We start from the raw sequence: 17,348 nt of genomic DNA, 5'->3' as shown, positions 1-17,348 counted from the left end.
TTGAATGCACATCGATGACTTTTACTGAGAAGGCATTGAACTTTTTTAAATAGATTATACAAGTATATGTTTGTTACCCTAATTGTATTTTTGTCATAGTCCTTAACTCTATGACGGACCGACATCCCGTCCAGCACTGATTCCACCAGCCGTATAACCGAGGGCAGGCTTCGATGCACGTCATTTTGTCATAAACAGCCTCGAAAATAAAGTAATTAGAAACGAGCAAAGCACCGCTTGAAGAGTCCTTGCCGTGAATAGAAAAACGCTGATTTTTGCGTTCTCTATTATGCTTAACTTCCGTTATTATCCATAACAATATGTCTAAAATAATTATTTTACTCGTTTCGACGAATACCTTTAAAAGATTACGAAAAGTATTGGTTCTGACCGCTGATTCTGGATTTTAGTACATGTAGAAGTAATAAAACTTTATTCTGAACTTTTCTTTTCAGTGTCTTTATGTTACGGATCTGAGAAGAGAAGTGTCTCTTTGAAGTGCTAACAAAATATCACTAAAGAAAGAAAAGAAGGCTGGGGCTGATTTAAAGACGATGATGGCATGGAAATGAGTCATTAGGCAACAAATTACTCTTTAGGGGGACAACAAGGGGGCTAATTAAGGCACTCCTGACCTGAAGCCGCTGGACACGCCGCCGTTTTGTTTCTGAGAGTAAAGACATGCAATGTGTGGCCCTTTATAAAGGAGATAAAAAAAAGTATTCTATTTTATTGCAACCATTTACATCAAAAGAAATAATTAAAAAGTTGTGCACTAGTCGAAAAAAAATATTAGCACTAATAGTTGGTAAAAACATTTTTTTACATTTTATTTGAAGAAAATAACATTGCATACAGCAATCAAGTCGAACTTATACAACAAGTGACTTCATAGTCAAACTGTAAAAAACAAATGAAAAAAATCAGAAAATTAAAAAGAAGAAAACAGGAACAATATTTAAAACAAATTAATTCCCACAAACTTCATTTATACAAGTCAGATAAAAAAAATCAAAAAGCAAAAATAGAAAATAGTTTATATTTCATTCATAATTCCGTATGTTTACTTGAGACAACAAATACATATTGACATTAACATTACATATCAGGTTTTTGTTCAATCCCGCTTGATCTAAATCAGTAATTGTGAATTTCCCCTTGGGATTAATAAAGTATCTATCTATCTATCTATCTATCTATCTATCTATCTATCTATCTATCTATCTATCTATCTATCTATCTATCTATCTATCTATTGTGGGGCCAAAGCCAATCCAGCATCACGTGACAAATGGAAGAGAGTTTACAGGACCCAAAGTGACCCCTAGAGACAACCACAAAGTCAGCCACAAGAATATTTATTTTTGAAATCAGAAAAATATTTGTGCATTTTTAGGTTAAATATTAAGAAGGTGCTATTTTGTAGCATGTGACATTACAGGCAACAGACTGGTTGGTGGGTGGGCACTTGAAATCTATACACCAAAGAGTTACATCAGGATGAAAAAAAGAAAAGAACTAGTGCAACAAATCTTGGCCAAATTATACCCAAGATAACATCAATCGGTGGAAGACGAAATTGGCAAAATGCTACCACCAAGTGTCATAACTGGAGATTACTGTATTCAGGTTAGTTTAGCATTGCAGCGAGCTCGACAGTGGAGGCTTCTTCTCCTCATCCTCTTTGCCCTCCTCTTCTCATGGTAGATGACCGTGAGTCTATTAATAAAGATGTTCAGAGCAACCTGACAGCCCCAGACTTGCACACTTAAAAATGAAAGTGCCAAAGTGGCTCTTCAGACTGATACCATAGTGGAACCATTTTTAGTTTCCAATAGAATTATTCACAGGAAGGTTCCAAATACAACTTTTTATGTTGATCAATAACAGGTTGCATAGACAACAATGAAGAATTTGTGAAATACCGGTGACTTCATTATAAGGACTCTTGCTGTTTTACAATAACTCAGGCTACGTTAGGTTTTTTTCATCTCTCTGTATCCTTCTAGGTAGACTACTATACATAAAAAAAAATTGTTTTTATCCATATATTGGGAACCTTTTTAGTGTCCACAATTGTGGTAGAAAACAACAACTTTAAGTCTCTCACTGGATAACTTTATTAAAATGGCAGCAAAGCCAAGTGGGATTGTGGAACACCAGAAGCAGGCAGAGAATGGTAAAATCTGAGGAACAATAGTTGGCATAAATATGAAAGACTGCGGTGGGTTGGCACCCTGCCCGGGATTGGTTCCTGCCTTGCGCCATGTGTTGGCTGGGATTGGCTCCGGCAGACCCCCGTGACCCTGTGTTCGGATACAGCGGGTTGGAAAATGGATGGATGGAAATATGAAAGAGCAGTCACTAGCAGCACTATAAATGTAATGTTCTGACTCTGTCTATCATTATTGATGCCAGAGGTTTCCAGGCACTCTTATATCTCATCCTATTGCTAGTAGGCTGATCAATGTAGGAGTAGTAGCAAAGGCACCGAAGAATGCCAAGAAGAAAAAAGAATGGGAAAGTGTTCACAACCCTGGTCATGGTGATTGCTACAATTAGTTTGGGTTAATAACTAACAGATGCTTTGCAGTACAAACAGCCAAATCAGCAGCTGTAACAAGAGAACGCTATGCTAAAATAATGGGAGTCCAGTTCTGACTTAAAGGTTAAGGCCAGTGAGGCCTCTCTGAGCCTGGCAGGTAGATACTTACAAAGTGTATAGGTGCCATACTGTATTGCTGAAGGACGTCGCTTCTGCATTTGACTCATTTATCCTGGAAATGTGAAAAAGACCTGCATATTGTTTTTACATACAGTGTTATGTCCAGCTTTACAGTAGTAAGTTTTGTAAAGTGGGAACAACACCATTTATGACAGAAAGAAGGCCTTAAATAAAATATAACTGCAAGTCAATATAAAAACTTAAAAACTGGAGTTAAATAGCCATAATATTATTTCATGTTTTGGTTAGAAATAACTTGAGTATAGAGAAAAGCCAAGCAAAATGACACCTTTTATTGGCTAACTAAAAAGATTACAATATGCAAGCTTTCAAGGCAACTCAGGCCCCTTCTTCAGGCAAGATGTAGAAATAGAAAGATTTAGACCTCTTGACATTAAGCATTGTATAAGTCAGTTAAGCTTTTCAGAAATCTGCAAATTAAAAACCTTCTATTCCACAATGTTTATAACCTTGTGAAGGCCATTCTTAGGGTGGAAATATGCAGATTTAATGTAACTAAAGTCTAATTCCTGTCAATATTGCCTCACCTTTTGCAGAATTTCCATTAACTTCAATGGAAATGGTAATGCCTCTTCAATTTAAGAATAATTCATTTTCACCCATTCATTACTTCACCTCACCAAAGCAGTTAACTCATTTCATAGAATAAGTTATATTAAACTTGTATTGATCAATCAAGCTGAATGTTATAAGCAAGCTACTGAAGATGAATATTATATTGCTAAATAACATTTAATAATGGCAAAATTCAAACAGCGAACTGTGAATAAGAGGATATCAGACTGTAGACAGGAATGTGGGAAATAGTATCCTCTCACCTCTCTAAAGTGTTTGAAAGTATGAGTAAGCCATCTAAGCTAATCCTGAAGGGTCCAATTAAATTCAAGGAGACTACAGTTTTCCTTTGTAACTTCTCTGGCTCTGTTTAGGGTGACCCTGCAGTTTTGCTTCACCTGTTGCTCTCACTTTCTGTTATATATATATATATATAAGTATTAATGTGGATAAAACAGAAGCTTCTAATTTATAGTAGGCTTCCTAGCAGAATGCTTACAGATCATGAAAGAGTTATTTTAAAATCATGAATCACTACAATTCTGTTATCATCTATTCAAAGCAAATCTATTATCTGTTTTTTTCTATTTGTGGAACCTGTGACAGATCTAATTTTTTTTTCTGTACAACCCTGGATGATTGTTTTAGGAAACAAAAATTGTTCCCCTATGTCATTGATTTAAAGAACCACTTTGTCCCCTTTATTTTTAAGAATTCAGCTGAGCTGTTTGTTTCCCTGAATCTCACTTAAATGATGCTACTATAAAATAGAAGTATTACATTGTTCAAACAAAGCATTATAAACTATACCAATAGCTATATCTGTTTTTTTCAGCCGTTTCTAACTAATAATTTACGTATTAGATTGAGCTGGTCATTTCCTGGGGAAAATTTTGAGGCTTAAAATTTTTAGATATATGAGTTGATTTGACTTTTACAATTTATGATTATTCAGAAAGTTTTAGGTACATAATAATGTACCAGTGATCAGATAAACAGAACTGGTTAATGAACGGGATAGTATACAAAATAAAAAGCACATCTGGATTTCTTAAAACTCTGGTTTGGACTCACCAGGCATATAATTTTCTGGATACTCAGTTACTATTAAGAAATGTTGAATGGCACTTCTTAACTGGCTCGAAACAAGTGAGTGTGCCTTGCCATGGATTGACAGCCCACTCAGAGTTGGCTCCTGCTTCACATCTATTGCTGCTGGGATAGGTTCCCCTGGAGGAAACAGGAAAAGCAGACTCAGAAGATGGATGAATGTCCAGACCTTTAGCTCCTGTTGGTTCATGGTCTATGTCTGTCATTTTTCATTTAATTTCTTCATGGCATTTATTTTTATTTATGGCAGAAATATTTACATATTCTCAGTCAACACCTATCACAGAAACACTGAACATGCTAACAGTCCATCACAGGGATTGGTCTCACACACAGATGCGCATACACAAAACACTAAGGAAGAAGAGCCAATATCAAACAAATAATGAAATGCCCCACATGTCTTTGTGGGAGGAAGATCCGCACACATGGGAAAAGGAGCAGACCCCACACTTACAACATCCTGGAGTAGGAACGGGTAAAATGTGGAAACACAACTCGCTGTGCCACTGTGCCACACCTCACATCACATTTAATTATCAAAACGAAACGCTGGGAGTTTTAAAACTTGGTGAAATTAGAGAGAACACAAGGCTTTGTCATAAAATTTACACATTTCCTTTAAGGCGTTGTTCCTTCAGATTTAGCGATCCCTTTCCTGTATTGCCATGACAAGGACAGTCGAGACAGAAAATACAAGAAGAGAAACAGCATTTAGAGGTATTACTGCCCCTTTAGCTTTTCTCATGTAAATCCTTCTGAAGTGGCTCGGCGTTTATGGCAGATGTTTAGCAATTCAAGCAGAATCAATCTCTCACTTGCGCCGTGTTTAACAATGAGGAGGACTCGCCTTTGTTTGGCAGCTGACTCTTCAGGGGGAGGAAGGGGGCTCACAAAAAGGCTTTATCTGCTGCCTAGTTATAAAGTTACTTTCCCGCTAGTTCATTTCGACTCCTTGACAAAACACAAAGCGATGTTAATGTGCACTCCTGTCCTTTTCAGGACTTTAACTCAATGCGCATTTCCAAACACAGTCCTTTGTACATCAAATCCAAACTAAGAGGTCTTAAACAACCTCTCTCGCAGTCTATAGATATTCATGGTATCATCTGTTTGATCAGAGCCGCAAGAACAGAGTCGTCGCGTGGCCTCAGCCACTGCAAGAGGGGAAAAATTCACAATATTTGGCATCACCTTAAAAAAAAAACTGGTTGTTGGAAGGATTTAGAAATAATCCGAAGAAATACTATTTGCGAAAAGCCGCTTGATCCCGAGGACAGTTAGATCTGAACAACGCTCCGGTTTAATACAAAACTCAATGTATAGCTCTAAATGATTTGAATTAGATGAAGAAATTGCATAATTATATTAGGAAAGTAAATCCTAAAGGGTTTATCAGTTGGGCCCAGAGAAAAGCCAAGCAAAATGACACCTTTTATTGGCTAACTAAAAAGATTACAATATAATATCACGCCCCTTCTTCAGGCAAGATGTATTTGTGTAACACTACTATAATGGCTTAAAGTATGCATCATGCAACTCTCTTACAGTACTTGAGACAAAAAATGCTAAGGAGTGATAAACACGATGCAGTGGGTGCCACCAATACATTTTAACTTTAGAGTTTTAAATTATGATGCTGATCTTCGAAAGTTCCAATTCGTTTTAATTGCATTTATTACAGAACGATTTTAATCTGTTTATCATGAAAGTAAAGAGTATTATAATCTTGATAAAGGAACCAACTTTTACTGCGCTCATACTTTATAATACCAACATTTCAAAATACTATGGGCACCTTTTTATGTTGTAGTTTGTGAATATAGGAGCAGTGTCAAAAACCTGCTCTGTAAGGATCGTCCAATTTTTCACATCTTCCCATTTGCTAACTTTTCAGGACCTGGAGACATAAAACAAAATAAGTAACAGCGAAACGTTTGGTGGTGTACCCTGCCGGGGTCGTCCGAGCTGATTTGCTTTTCTTCTCTGGACGTGGTGCAGTCTTCCCCCCACCCCCACTAACCCTCTGCCCTTCTGCAAAGCGTTTTCATTTGCTAATACAAACAATATCCATGGCTTAAGAATCGGTTTACTGAGAGCAATCATATAATTAGTTAACTAATTGCCACTAACAAGGAAATAATACGCTAATTATTACAGCCCTTTTTTCTGATCTCCCGCGGGCCCCTCAAAAGAGCACAGTTGATCATTAACCGAAGAGTGTTGCTCTGGCGAAAATAACGACTCTGCTCTCTAAATCAAGCTCGACTAATCTGAAAGCGAGGAAGAAATGATAAGGATCCACTACTTTGTAATATTCGATTTCCAAATGGAAAAACACAACTTAAAAACCCATCTGCACTGATTCGATTGCATATGCGTAGAGTTTGCGTGTTCTTTCCACGTACTTGTACTTCTCTGTAACACTGTAAAAAATCGACTGTAAATTTTATAGTACATTAATGACTACTACTTGCATTACTTTGACGGCATTTAACTGAATCATATTACTGTATATTGTAATACAAATACAATATTATACAGTGACTTCACAGTAAACTGGTCACATGCGATAGCAGTATGCCAATGAATTACATTAAATTCCTAAATTTTTACTTGTTAATTGTAACAGTACAGCAATTCAGTAGCCAGTAATTTACTGTATATTTACTAAAACAATTTTACTTAAGACTTGGTGAAAAAAGTTTATCTGTAACCTAACAGAGAAATGATTAACAGTTTAGCTACCAACCCTTTATCGTTAGATATAAAGACATTCATTGTTATCCATTAATTCAACTTCAGTGTTAGGTAGAATGATTTCATATTATCTGGTGGAAAAGGAAACGTTGCTTTTGTGCCATTGTGACTTTGCAGCAATACAATAATAACTAATTAAAATAATCTTGCTAATTGAAACATTGAATTGACATTGACAGCTATAACACTGCATAAATGTAAGTTTATGTGAATTTATCAATTTAAAATAATTGTTTAAACAACTTATTTTATTACAATTTTGGGACTGTAAAAACACAATGTATTATTGTAATGTATTTTTACAGGATTTGTATAACAATGTATTCACCCTTTTCCCCCACAATTTACATCAAGCTAAGTTTTAAAAGTCCACATCATTATTTGCTCACTTATTCCTTGTGTCTGAGGCTCTGCGTGTGAATGAAAGCATTGTAATGTCTGTATGAAATCAAGTGAGCCATCAGCATCCCTGTAGCCATGAAGGATTTTACTTTTAACTGTCAGTTTACCACACATAGAAGTGAAACGATACAGAAATGTGTGAACTGAAGATGTCCCACAGTGCAACATGCCAACATGTCCAAAAACTGTGGTACAATAACTTGTTGTCACATGGCCAGGGCCAACTTAACAGCATCATAGGCCCCTGGGGAAAGTAGTGCACTGGGGCCTCTGTTTTGATGGCAAAAAAGAAACAAAAATAAGCATCAGAAACATCGTGGGCCCCTATGCTTCTGGGGCCCCTGGCCAGTGCCCTTTGCTCCTATTCTTTAAGACTGCCCAACATATGGCAGAAAATGGCTTAGCCTGCTGTGATTACACCATACATTTTAAATACAGCATTTTATTGTGAAAAATTTCAGTTACTTCCTGTGAAATGCTGGAGATTTTTAAGGCCTTTTACTTTTACTCTCCAAAGGCTTGCACATTTCATTAATTTCTAAAGACACATTCTAAAAGTATGGAACCAGATGTATTATGTTTCTGAATGAGTGTTTCCTACGATAGTCAGTGCTGGTGCTAGATCCTTGTAATGATAAAATTGCATCAATTCAGAAAGTGGATGAAATTAAAACATACTCCCACACAGAGGAGAGCTACTCACAGTAACAACTGTCCATCTCGGCTGATGTTGAGATGTCCACTCAATGCTGACACAAGCACATCTCCCTGGAGATTTTGGATCAAGAAAGGTTTTGTGGCTTCTTATATCAAAGAACTGCTCGTAAACCCCTAATCGCCCCTGAGTCTGTCGTAGATACAGTATACAGATAAAGTAAAATCATTTTTAAAAAGATAAAAACAAAAACAAAATGCATATCTGCACTCAGAACACTGAATTATATTGAAACTACAATTAATCAATACAGGAAATAGATCCTACCTTTTGAAATTTTCATTTTTTTCATATATTTTACTACGATAAGAATAATTCTTTATTGTAATGTAAAACAACAACACTCTTAAATGTTGCCAAAGCTTTTTTTTCAGAATAATGCCATAGAGGAAGCATTATTGGTTATCAAAATGAGCCATTGGTATGAAGGTTCCAGAAAGAAACTTTATTAATTGCACAACTGCACAACAAAGGTTTTGCTTCTTGAACACTGTTGGGTGTTTCTTATAGATTTTTGGGTGGTGATCATGAATATCACATCAATTTACCCATCATGTACCGTTTCAGAGAAATCTTCAGTTTTGTCATGATTTTTTCTTATATTTGTATCCAAACATTTTCGCCGAGCCGAGCTACTGGGTTTGAGACTACAGGAATGGTGTTTGCTGGCACCAGATACGAAAATTTCTGTGTTTCGAGGGCGACGTCATGATATAACCAAATTTTTTGCACAAGTTGACAGTCTCTGTTTCTGTTGTGACATTGAAGGATTGTTCTCGGCCTTGGGTTGTGATCACAACCCGTAGGAATGGCGTCTCTTCATTGATTCATCAATGTTAAGCCTGAAAGCTGTTCTGCTATACACAATGGAAACGTTTATCCTTCAGTACCTGTTGGCTATGCAGCACACATGAAAGAAACGTATGAGAATATGAAACTGTTGCTGAAGCACGTCCAGTATAGCAGGTACAACTGGAATATCTGTGGAGATCTTAAAGTCGTTGCTCTGTTACTAGGACTGCAACTCGGCTATACATAGTATTGTTGTTTCATCTGTGAATGGGACAGCCGTGCCAAAGAGTCACACTATTCTCAACAGAACTGGCCATTCTGTAAAAAGTTAGTTCCAGGACAGAAAAATGTGGCACATGAATCACTTGTCGACCTGGCAAAGATATTTTTGCCTCCTCTTCACACAAAACAGAGACTCATGAAGAATTTCCTGAAAGCACTGAACAAGGAAGGCGAAGGTTTTTGTTATTTAAGACAGATGTTCCCAAGAATAACTGACGCCAAGATCAAAGAGGGCATTTTTCTTGGCCCCCAGATCAGACATGTTATGATTGACAAGTGGTTTAGAAGATCAGTTAGTTGGGCCGGAAAAAAATTCCCCGAAAAGCGTTCAAAGACGTTGTTTACAATTTTCTGGGCAATTACAGAGCCCCAAATTACATTCAACTGGTAGACAAACTTCTCAAAGCATACAAGACAATGAAGTTCAACATGTCACTCAAGATTCATTTCCTCCACTCACACTTGGACTTCTTCCCCGCAAATCTCGATGCTGTCAGTGACGAACACAGCGAAAGGTTTCACCAGGACATTGCTACAATGGAGAAACGATACCAGGGCAACTGGAATCCGTCAATGCTTGCTGACTACTGTTGGACACTGCAATGTGATGCACCAGACATTGAATACAAAAGAAAATCAGGACTAAAACACTTTTAATTCTGTTGAATTTAATAGCATATGCGAAACATAAACATGACTAAATACATTATTGTCATTAAACATTGTAGCAGATAAGCGTGTTGTCCACCTCTCGAACCCTCAGGTACCACTCTTCGGACCAGGTGAAAGTATAATAATTCTTTATTATAATACTACACTGTGCACAAAGCACCCTCCACTCCACACTCATTAAACACAATACTCTTCCTCTCCCAGACACGTCGCCACCCTACCTCCCAGCTCAGCTCAGTGTTCTGGGCTTCCCAGAGTTCTTTTATAGCCCCTGACCCGGAAGTGGCTCCAAGCCAAACCCACAAGTCCGTTTTCCTTCCGGGTCAGGGCAAAGTCCTTTTCTTCATCCCGGGAGCACGTCGTTCCTTCCGGACACGTGATGCTGACGCACTCCCGGGTTATAGGGCACACAAGAGCCCACTAGCCCCCCTACAGCGACTCCTGGCGGCCCCCAAGGTATCCAGCAGGGCTGTGTAACGACACTACAAAGTCCATGAGGCCCTGCTGGAACTCGGGGCACGAATATGCTGTCCGGAGGGCTCCTCCTAGCGGCCTGGGGGTGGCGACCGGAGTCCGTAGCCGGTCGTCTGTCACAGTCCCTCCCCCTTAGCGACGACCAGTGGGGCGGAGCGTTGATTCCCGCGAGGGACGTCTTCCTCCAGGAGAACGCTTTATCCGGACCGTGGTTCTGTTGTCGAGATCCCCCAGCGAACCTTGGGGGAACGGTGTATCTGGTATCCCACCGCTCCCCTGTCCTCCGGGGACAACTCCTCCACACATGGCCTGGTTGCCGGCAGTTGTAGCACCGCCGACGTCCTCCTGGTGGTCTCTCTTCCCGAGACCTGAAGCACCTCGGGAATTCTGTCAGCTCCACCCTGTCCTCCGCCAAGGAGGGGTTAACAGCCGCTTTGCTGCTCTTTGCCCTTTTCTTTTCCCTGTTAGGAGACCCGCATTTCTGTGTGGGGATCTCCTGCTTTCTCTGGGGCTTGTGCACAACGTGAGGCTCTCTATGGAAGAGAGAGAGCCTCTTTGCTGTTTGCACGCCCGTTGTCCTATATAAATTCGGAGGCGGCGTCATTAGTACCGTATCGCTCCGGGTAACAGCACTATTCAGCTGCCCCGGGACGATCGGTGCTTCCCCCGCCTCTTCATTAACCAACGGCAACCCCTTTATCACGCGGGTCGGGCTTTTAACGTCCGCCTTAGTCCCGAGCAGCGTCTGATACCGCTGCTCCGGTTCTAACGGACAATTAACCGACCACTCCGTCATGGTGCCACACTCTATTGTCGGAGACACAGCGCTTTGGCAACCGCAACTTATTAAATGCGGTGCCGATTCACACTGCGTCCCCTTATTATATACGGCGCAGATTTTACTCACCTGCACCGCCGAATCAATCGAGGCCGGGGCTTCACGGCCTAACCGCCGAAGGTATTCCTGCAATCCCCTCAACGGCGTTTCGGCTGCAGCTCCCAGCTCTTCGACACGCTCCTTCACCTCCTGTAGTCCCTGGAAGAAAGCGTAAAGGGGCGCGAGACATTTCTCGAGCTCCTGCAAGTTTATTAAGTTATTTGTCTCGGCCGGCAGTAAGGCCACTTCCTTATTTTGGTCACCTGCCGACCAGGAACCAATGAGCACGTCCACTCCTGGCACGTGCTCTGCTGATGAGCGCAAGGGCTCCTGGGATATGGAGTTTTCTGAGGGACGGATGGCTACAACAAGCCGACTGGGATCTGCCTCTTTCACTTTAGCGGCAGATCCTTCAGTCACATTCCGTCTCTCTTTCTTTTTATGTAATGATGGCGCTGCTTCGCTCGCCGCCCCCTTCCCCTTCAGGGAGCCCAGACTTGTCGGGGAAGCACTGACCTCACCGAAGGCTTGTAACTGACCTTCCTCCCAGTTGCCATCGCGCGAGGTCACGTGAACTGTGTCAGCGTATGGGCTGCTCCTCTGCCGACTCCTAGAACTGGTCGCCGCCTTGTTTTCGTGGCCATCTTGCCTAGGGGTGAGGCGGGCGTGCTCTTTGTCCGCTTCGTGCAGACAAGCCTCTGCAAACAGAGAAAAAGAAGCTCCCGGCGGTGCGTGTGCATTCCCAGCACTTACCTCGGAACGTAGGCGGTCTTTCTCCAACTCCCTGTAATAGTCCTCGGGAGTTGCCATGCGGCAACGTTCCGGCTGCTGCCCCGCTCGGGTTTGCTCTGCTTTGAGCTGCGCCCGGTCCTCCTCACTGCCGGTCAGGTAAGACCATAGCGTCTCCAGCCCGTCTGGGACCGAAGTCTTCTGGCTAACTCCAGCCTTCTTCCCAGTCTTCTTCCCCATACTCGCCTGCTGTAGAGGACGGCTCTCAGCTGCAGCGCTCTTGGTCGCGGGTGGAGTTTTCACCTCCGCGGTTACTAGAGGGACCTTCGTAGGGTTCTCTGCCACAACGAATTGAATTATTGATGCAGATCCTCTGCCAACAGACGGCCAGAGAATCCTGCCGACTATGCCAGTGTAGCAGATAAGCGTGTTGTCCACCTCTTGAACCCTCAGGTACCACTCTTTGGACCAGGTGAAAGTATAATAATTCTGTATTATAATACTACACTGTGCACAAAGCACCCTCCACTCCACACTCATTAAACACAATACTCTTCCTCTCCCAGACACGTCGCCACCCTACCTCCCAGCTCAGCTCAGTGTTCTGGGCTTCCCAGAGTTCTTTTATAGCCCCTGACCCGGAAGTGGCTCCAAGCCAAACCCACAAGTCCGTTTTCCTTCCGGGTCAGGGCAAAGTCCTTTTCTTCATCCCGGGAGCACGTCGTTCCTTCCGGACACGTGATGCTGACGCACTCCCGGGTTATAGGGCACACAAGAGCCCACTAGCCCCCCTACAGCGACTCCTGGCGGCCCCCAAGGTATCCAGCAGGGCTGTGTAACGACACTACAAAGTCCATGAGGCCCTGCTGGAACTCGGGGCACGAATATGCTGTCCGGAGGGCTCCTCCTAGCGGCCTGGGGGTGGCGACCGGAGTCCGTAGCCGGTCGTCTGTCACAACATATAAATGTTTATTTCTCAGAGTTCCTATGTGATGCTGTAAAACCAAAACTATATTTGTGCATAAGCAGTAGGTATCTGTCACAATCAGCAAAAAATTTTCAGGAAGCAAGACGTTTCAAAAAAATTGTTGTGCAGTGTTATTTAAGTCTGTAACAGACTCCATAAATAACAGATGACAGAAGATTAGTAAAATACCAATGGCTTTATGATTTAAATGACTTTTTCTGCTTTCAGTAACACTGGATAATTCTAAAAGTTCTTGACCTGTTAGTTACCTGCTAGGTAGCCAACTGTTCATTAAAGGTTTCTATTTTGTCTAAGTTTTAGAAACCATGTCAAGGCCCAAAAGAACAAATTTCATTGCAAAGAATCCTTCCCAGAATGAAATAGTTCTTTATCAAAGCATGTTTCTATATAGAACCACACAAAGCACCATTACAGATCCGCTATTTTTAAGAGTGAGGTTTAATGTCAACAAACATTAAACAAATAAAGCTGTGTGTTTTAGGGGGCTCTGTGGTAAAACACCACGTTAGATTGCTTTTAAATCTATGTTTCAAAATTCCTTAATAAGCCTGTTTAATTCAGATGAGAACACAGAACACAACAGAATTTTGAACAGAAAAACACTACTTTGAACATTCAAACCAAAGGCGCAGGTTATAAATCCTTTCATACATGTACCACACTGAATGATTTGAAAAGTGACATCATGCTACTCAGTGTGCATGGTAAAAAGAAAGTTACCTTTATTAAATCTGACATTCTTTCAAATTTCACTATCAGTAAAGCATAGGTATAACACTTAAATGTAATGTCTCGATGATTTTAACGAAATAATAATTAACATGAAATATTAGTATTAGGGAATTCAATTGACAGTAGTTTTTTTTGATACGCGAAGAGTGCCACCAAGACATCTGCTACTTTTATGTTCACTTCAGCAAACCTTTTAAAAGTTTTGTCTTTCTTTTTATTTTTTATTTCTTTCAGTCATTGGGACCATACTTTTTCTTTAACAAGTCTGAATATTTTGACTTTCAGTACCAGAAGCGCGGAGAATTGCAGAAACGCCCATCTTCTTTTAACCGAAACGAGGGGTTTTCGCTCTCAGGATGGGGGTGGGATGGGTTTCACGGTTAATTTTGTGATTTAACGCATTTATCATCTTAAACATCTAAAATAAGGCTACAATGAAATATATCTTACATATACATTTATCAAAATAGAAAGATGTGAAGTTATAGAAAATATTACTGAAAAGTTTGCATATATATTCTCTGTAGAAGGAAACAAAAATGTTTGAAACTTCATTTTTTAATTTGCCGCAACGTGAACATTATCACTTTTCTATTGAACTTGAGCGTGAAACTGGGGGTAAAAAGAAGACTTTATCTAAATAACAGAATGGGCCCCGGCTTGCCAACACTAGTCTAGCTGATGCTAATTTCATACTGATTTTTCGGTGAATTTCATGGAATTAAAATTATATGACCAGCAGTGTTGCACCAATTTGTCACTTGATTTTCCGCATTTTAAGAAAGCCACACAAGTTGCAAAGAGCTTCACAGAGCGTCGTGGACCGCAGCAGGGTTATAAAAAAAGAAGAACTAAGCAATACTCTGAAAAACAGAAGGAATAGTGTGTACAATATAATTTGAACTTCACTGTCTCGATCGACTATTTACAACTGGAGAATCGACACCAACCTTTTCAGAGGAGATTAAGAGCAAGCAGAGATCTGGGGATTTACTAATGGACAAGCTATTTTTTAAGATGTAGAGAAAAAAATACATAACATAAAAATAAAAAATAATAATATACATAAATATAACTTTTTAATTAGAGGAAGCTGTTCATCTCATTTTATAAATAATCAATTGATCTATTAGTAAAACAGACGTATCTGCTTCAGTAATTGAATCATTATCTGTACCTTGGAACAAACTAAGTTCTTTATAACCTAACCTCAATCTTCTTGCAGCATCTTGGACTTAGAACGTCAAATGCTTTGTGCAACATGTCACAGGATGGACACGGGGAAGAAACAGCATGTGCTGTGAAGTCAGGACTGAAGGTAGAGCTGAACGTAACTTTGGTAAGAGGGCCTTTTGTGAGAACATAAAAAAGTAAACTAGAATAGGCGATTTAAAGCACATTATATCACTCTCTCTCTTTTAAATCTCTGCTTGGAGTGCTTTGCTATTTAATACTCATTCATATTATTGGTGCTGTTGTCTCAGTGAGTGTGCTGCAGAAGACATTGCTGTGTTCATAAATGAAATGGGCTTGTTAAAATCTAACAAATGTTTGTTACTGCATAATTCCTAAAAATGGGAATTCCAGTTAACACAATTCAGACTACAGAACCATTGGTGATGCAGTCTTTTTGTTAACAATCTTTTATCAAGTATCATTTCAAACAAATATAGTTAAGCCATGCTACTAATCTTAGACTAATTACTTCAAATAACACTGCAGAATGCTTTCATCCTTACTGGGTTAAGTGCCTCGACCCGATTTTTGTCATGATAAACTAGTGGAGGACTTCTTGACAATGACAGTCCCACTGAAGAATGCAGTCTTCCACTGTCTCCTGGGATTCTTTAACTGGCTTACCTCTTTTATATTTTTGTTGTCACTGTTGTTATCATGACAAGGGGGAGGAACAGATCTGCATGCATTCATGATAAATTTACTCTCCTTCCACCCTAATAACCCCCCTCTTTCCAGTTTTTACATTTTAGTTGACCAAGTGGAATGGCAATGCGCACTTCTAGACAATCCTCCCACCCATGCCCTTTCAGGTCTTTTCAGCTTCACTGGCCACTTCTGTGCAAGCTGAACTTTAGAATTTTGTCATGTTGAAAAGAAGTTATAGAACTTCTGCCATTTTTGTGGAAATTTGCCTTGTGTTAATGTAAGAGAATGTCTGTCACACCCTGCAAAGCTGCACTGTACAGGCTGACTCTGATCATAAAATTTATCTAAAAAAAATCAGATGATAATATTCCTGTGATAAGCATTCGATGAAAACTGTAAGGTTATGCACCTCAGAAGTGAGGAACTCAAAAGATTAAAAGAAGTTAAGAAGCTATGATGTGGAACATTCTTTTTTTTTTGTTTTCCAAGACAAACAGACCATAAGAAATACCTTAATGGGAGCGTCAGATATGCTAAGTAGTCACTGTAAGTGTAATTTCTCCATTTTTCATGCAAACCATTACTCTGCGTACACTCCAATATAGAAGAACAAACCATGTAATCAAGGTTTTTCTTTATAGCACCCTTCTGCATAGTTCTTAATTACAAAGTAAACAAAATAATAAACCAGTATGAGTAACAAAATTAGCTGATGTGATTATGATTATACAATTGAAGATACATCATGAGGATAAAGCATCGAGTGATACTGGAGGAAACTTTTAAAGTCCTTGCTCTCTTTATTACTCTTAACAGTTTTGCTCTGGTTGTTGGCCTTCCTCTCTTTCTCATGGCTGGCGGTTGATTTGATTTTAGTGTTGTTAAGTTTGACTTGATTGTATGGAATGTTATATGCTTTTAATAAATTCAATAAAATATCCAAAAAAAAAAAACAATCCTGGCATCTAATTTGCACATATATACTGTACTGTAAAAGCTGATTGACAGCAAAGTAACACAGTTGAGTTACCACAATTATTAACTTAAAATGGGGATGTACATCATTGGTTTGAACAACATGATCTGATATAAGATGTAAGATCTAAAAATATAAGGCCAACAATGGCACCTGGGTCTTCAGGATAGTGAGAAGGTGCACATTAGATGACCTCACGTGTCTCCTGGGAGGCAATGAAGACAAGAAGGCAGGGTCAGCTCTGGCATGTAAGCTGTTAAGGCTGCCCTGCTATACACCCTTTGCTTTGAGTGGAATCATCATTGCCAGACACATACAGTATATAGAATCCAGTGAGAAATGAGAAAGGATTCAGGAGTAAGGAGAGGAAAATATGGAAGGGTTGGATACCAAACAGAGAATTTACAATTTATAACTGTCAAGGGGGATGTTTGATTTCTTACAGCAATGTCTATTTACAAGACAGTCTAAGAAAAATACAAGGCTGAGACCATTTTACATTGTGCTATTTCAGAAAACACATAGGAATCGGACTGTATTAACAGGCTTTATTTATTTATTTGCAAAAATTGATACAAGTTAAGCTAAAAAGTCTCTATCAAAAATATATTTGTATCAACTACTTTAACTATCAAAATTTGTCCTGTAGCTCTC

Source organism: Erpetoichthys calabaricus, chromosome 8, assembly GCF_900747795.2.
Source record: "Erpetoichthys calabaricus chromosome 8, fErpCal1.3, whole genome shotgun sequence".
In the NCBI taxonomy this organism is placed as follows: domain Eukaryota; kingdom Metazoa; phylum Chordata; class Cladistia; order Polypteriformes; family Polypteridae; genus Erpetoichthys; species Erpetoichthys calabaricus.
Note: the sequence above shows the minus strand (reverse complement) of the source record.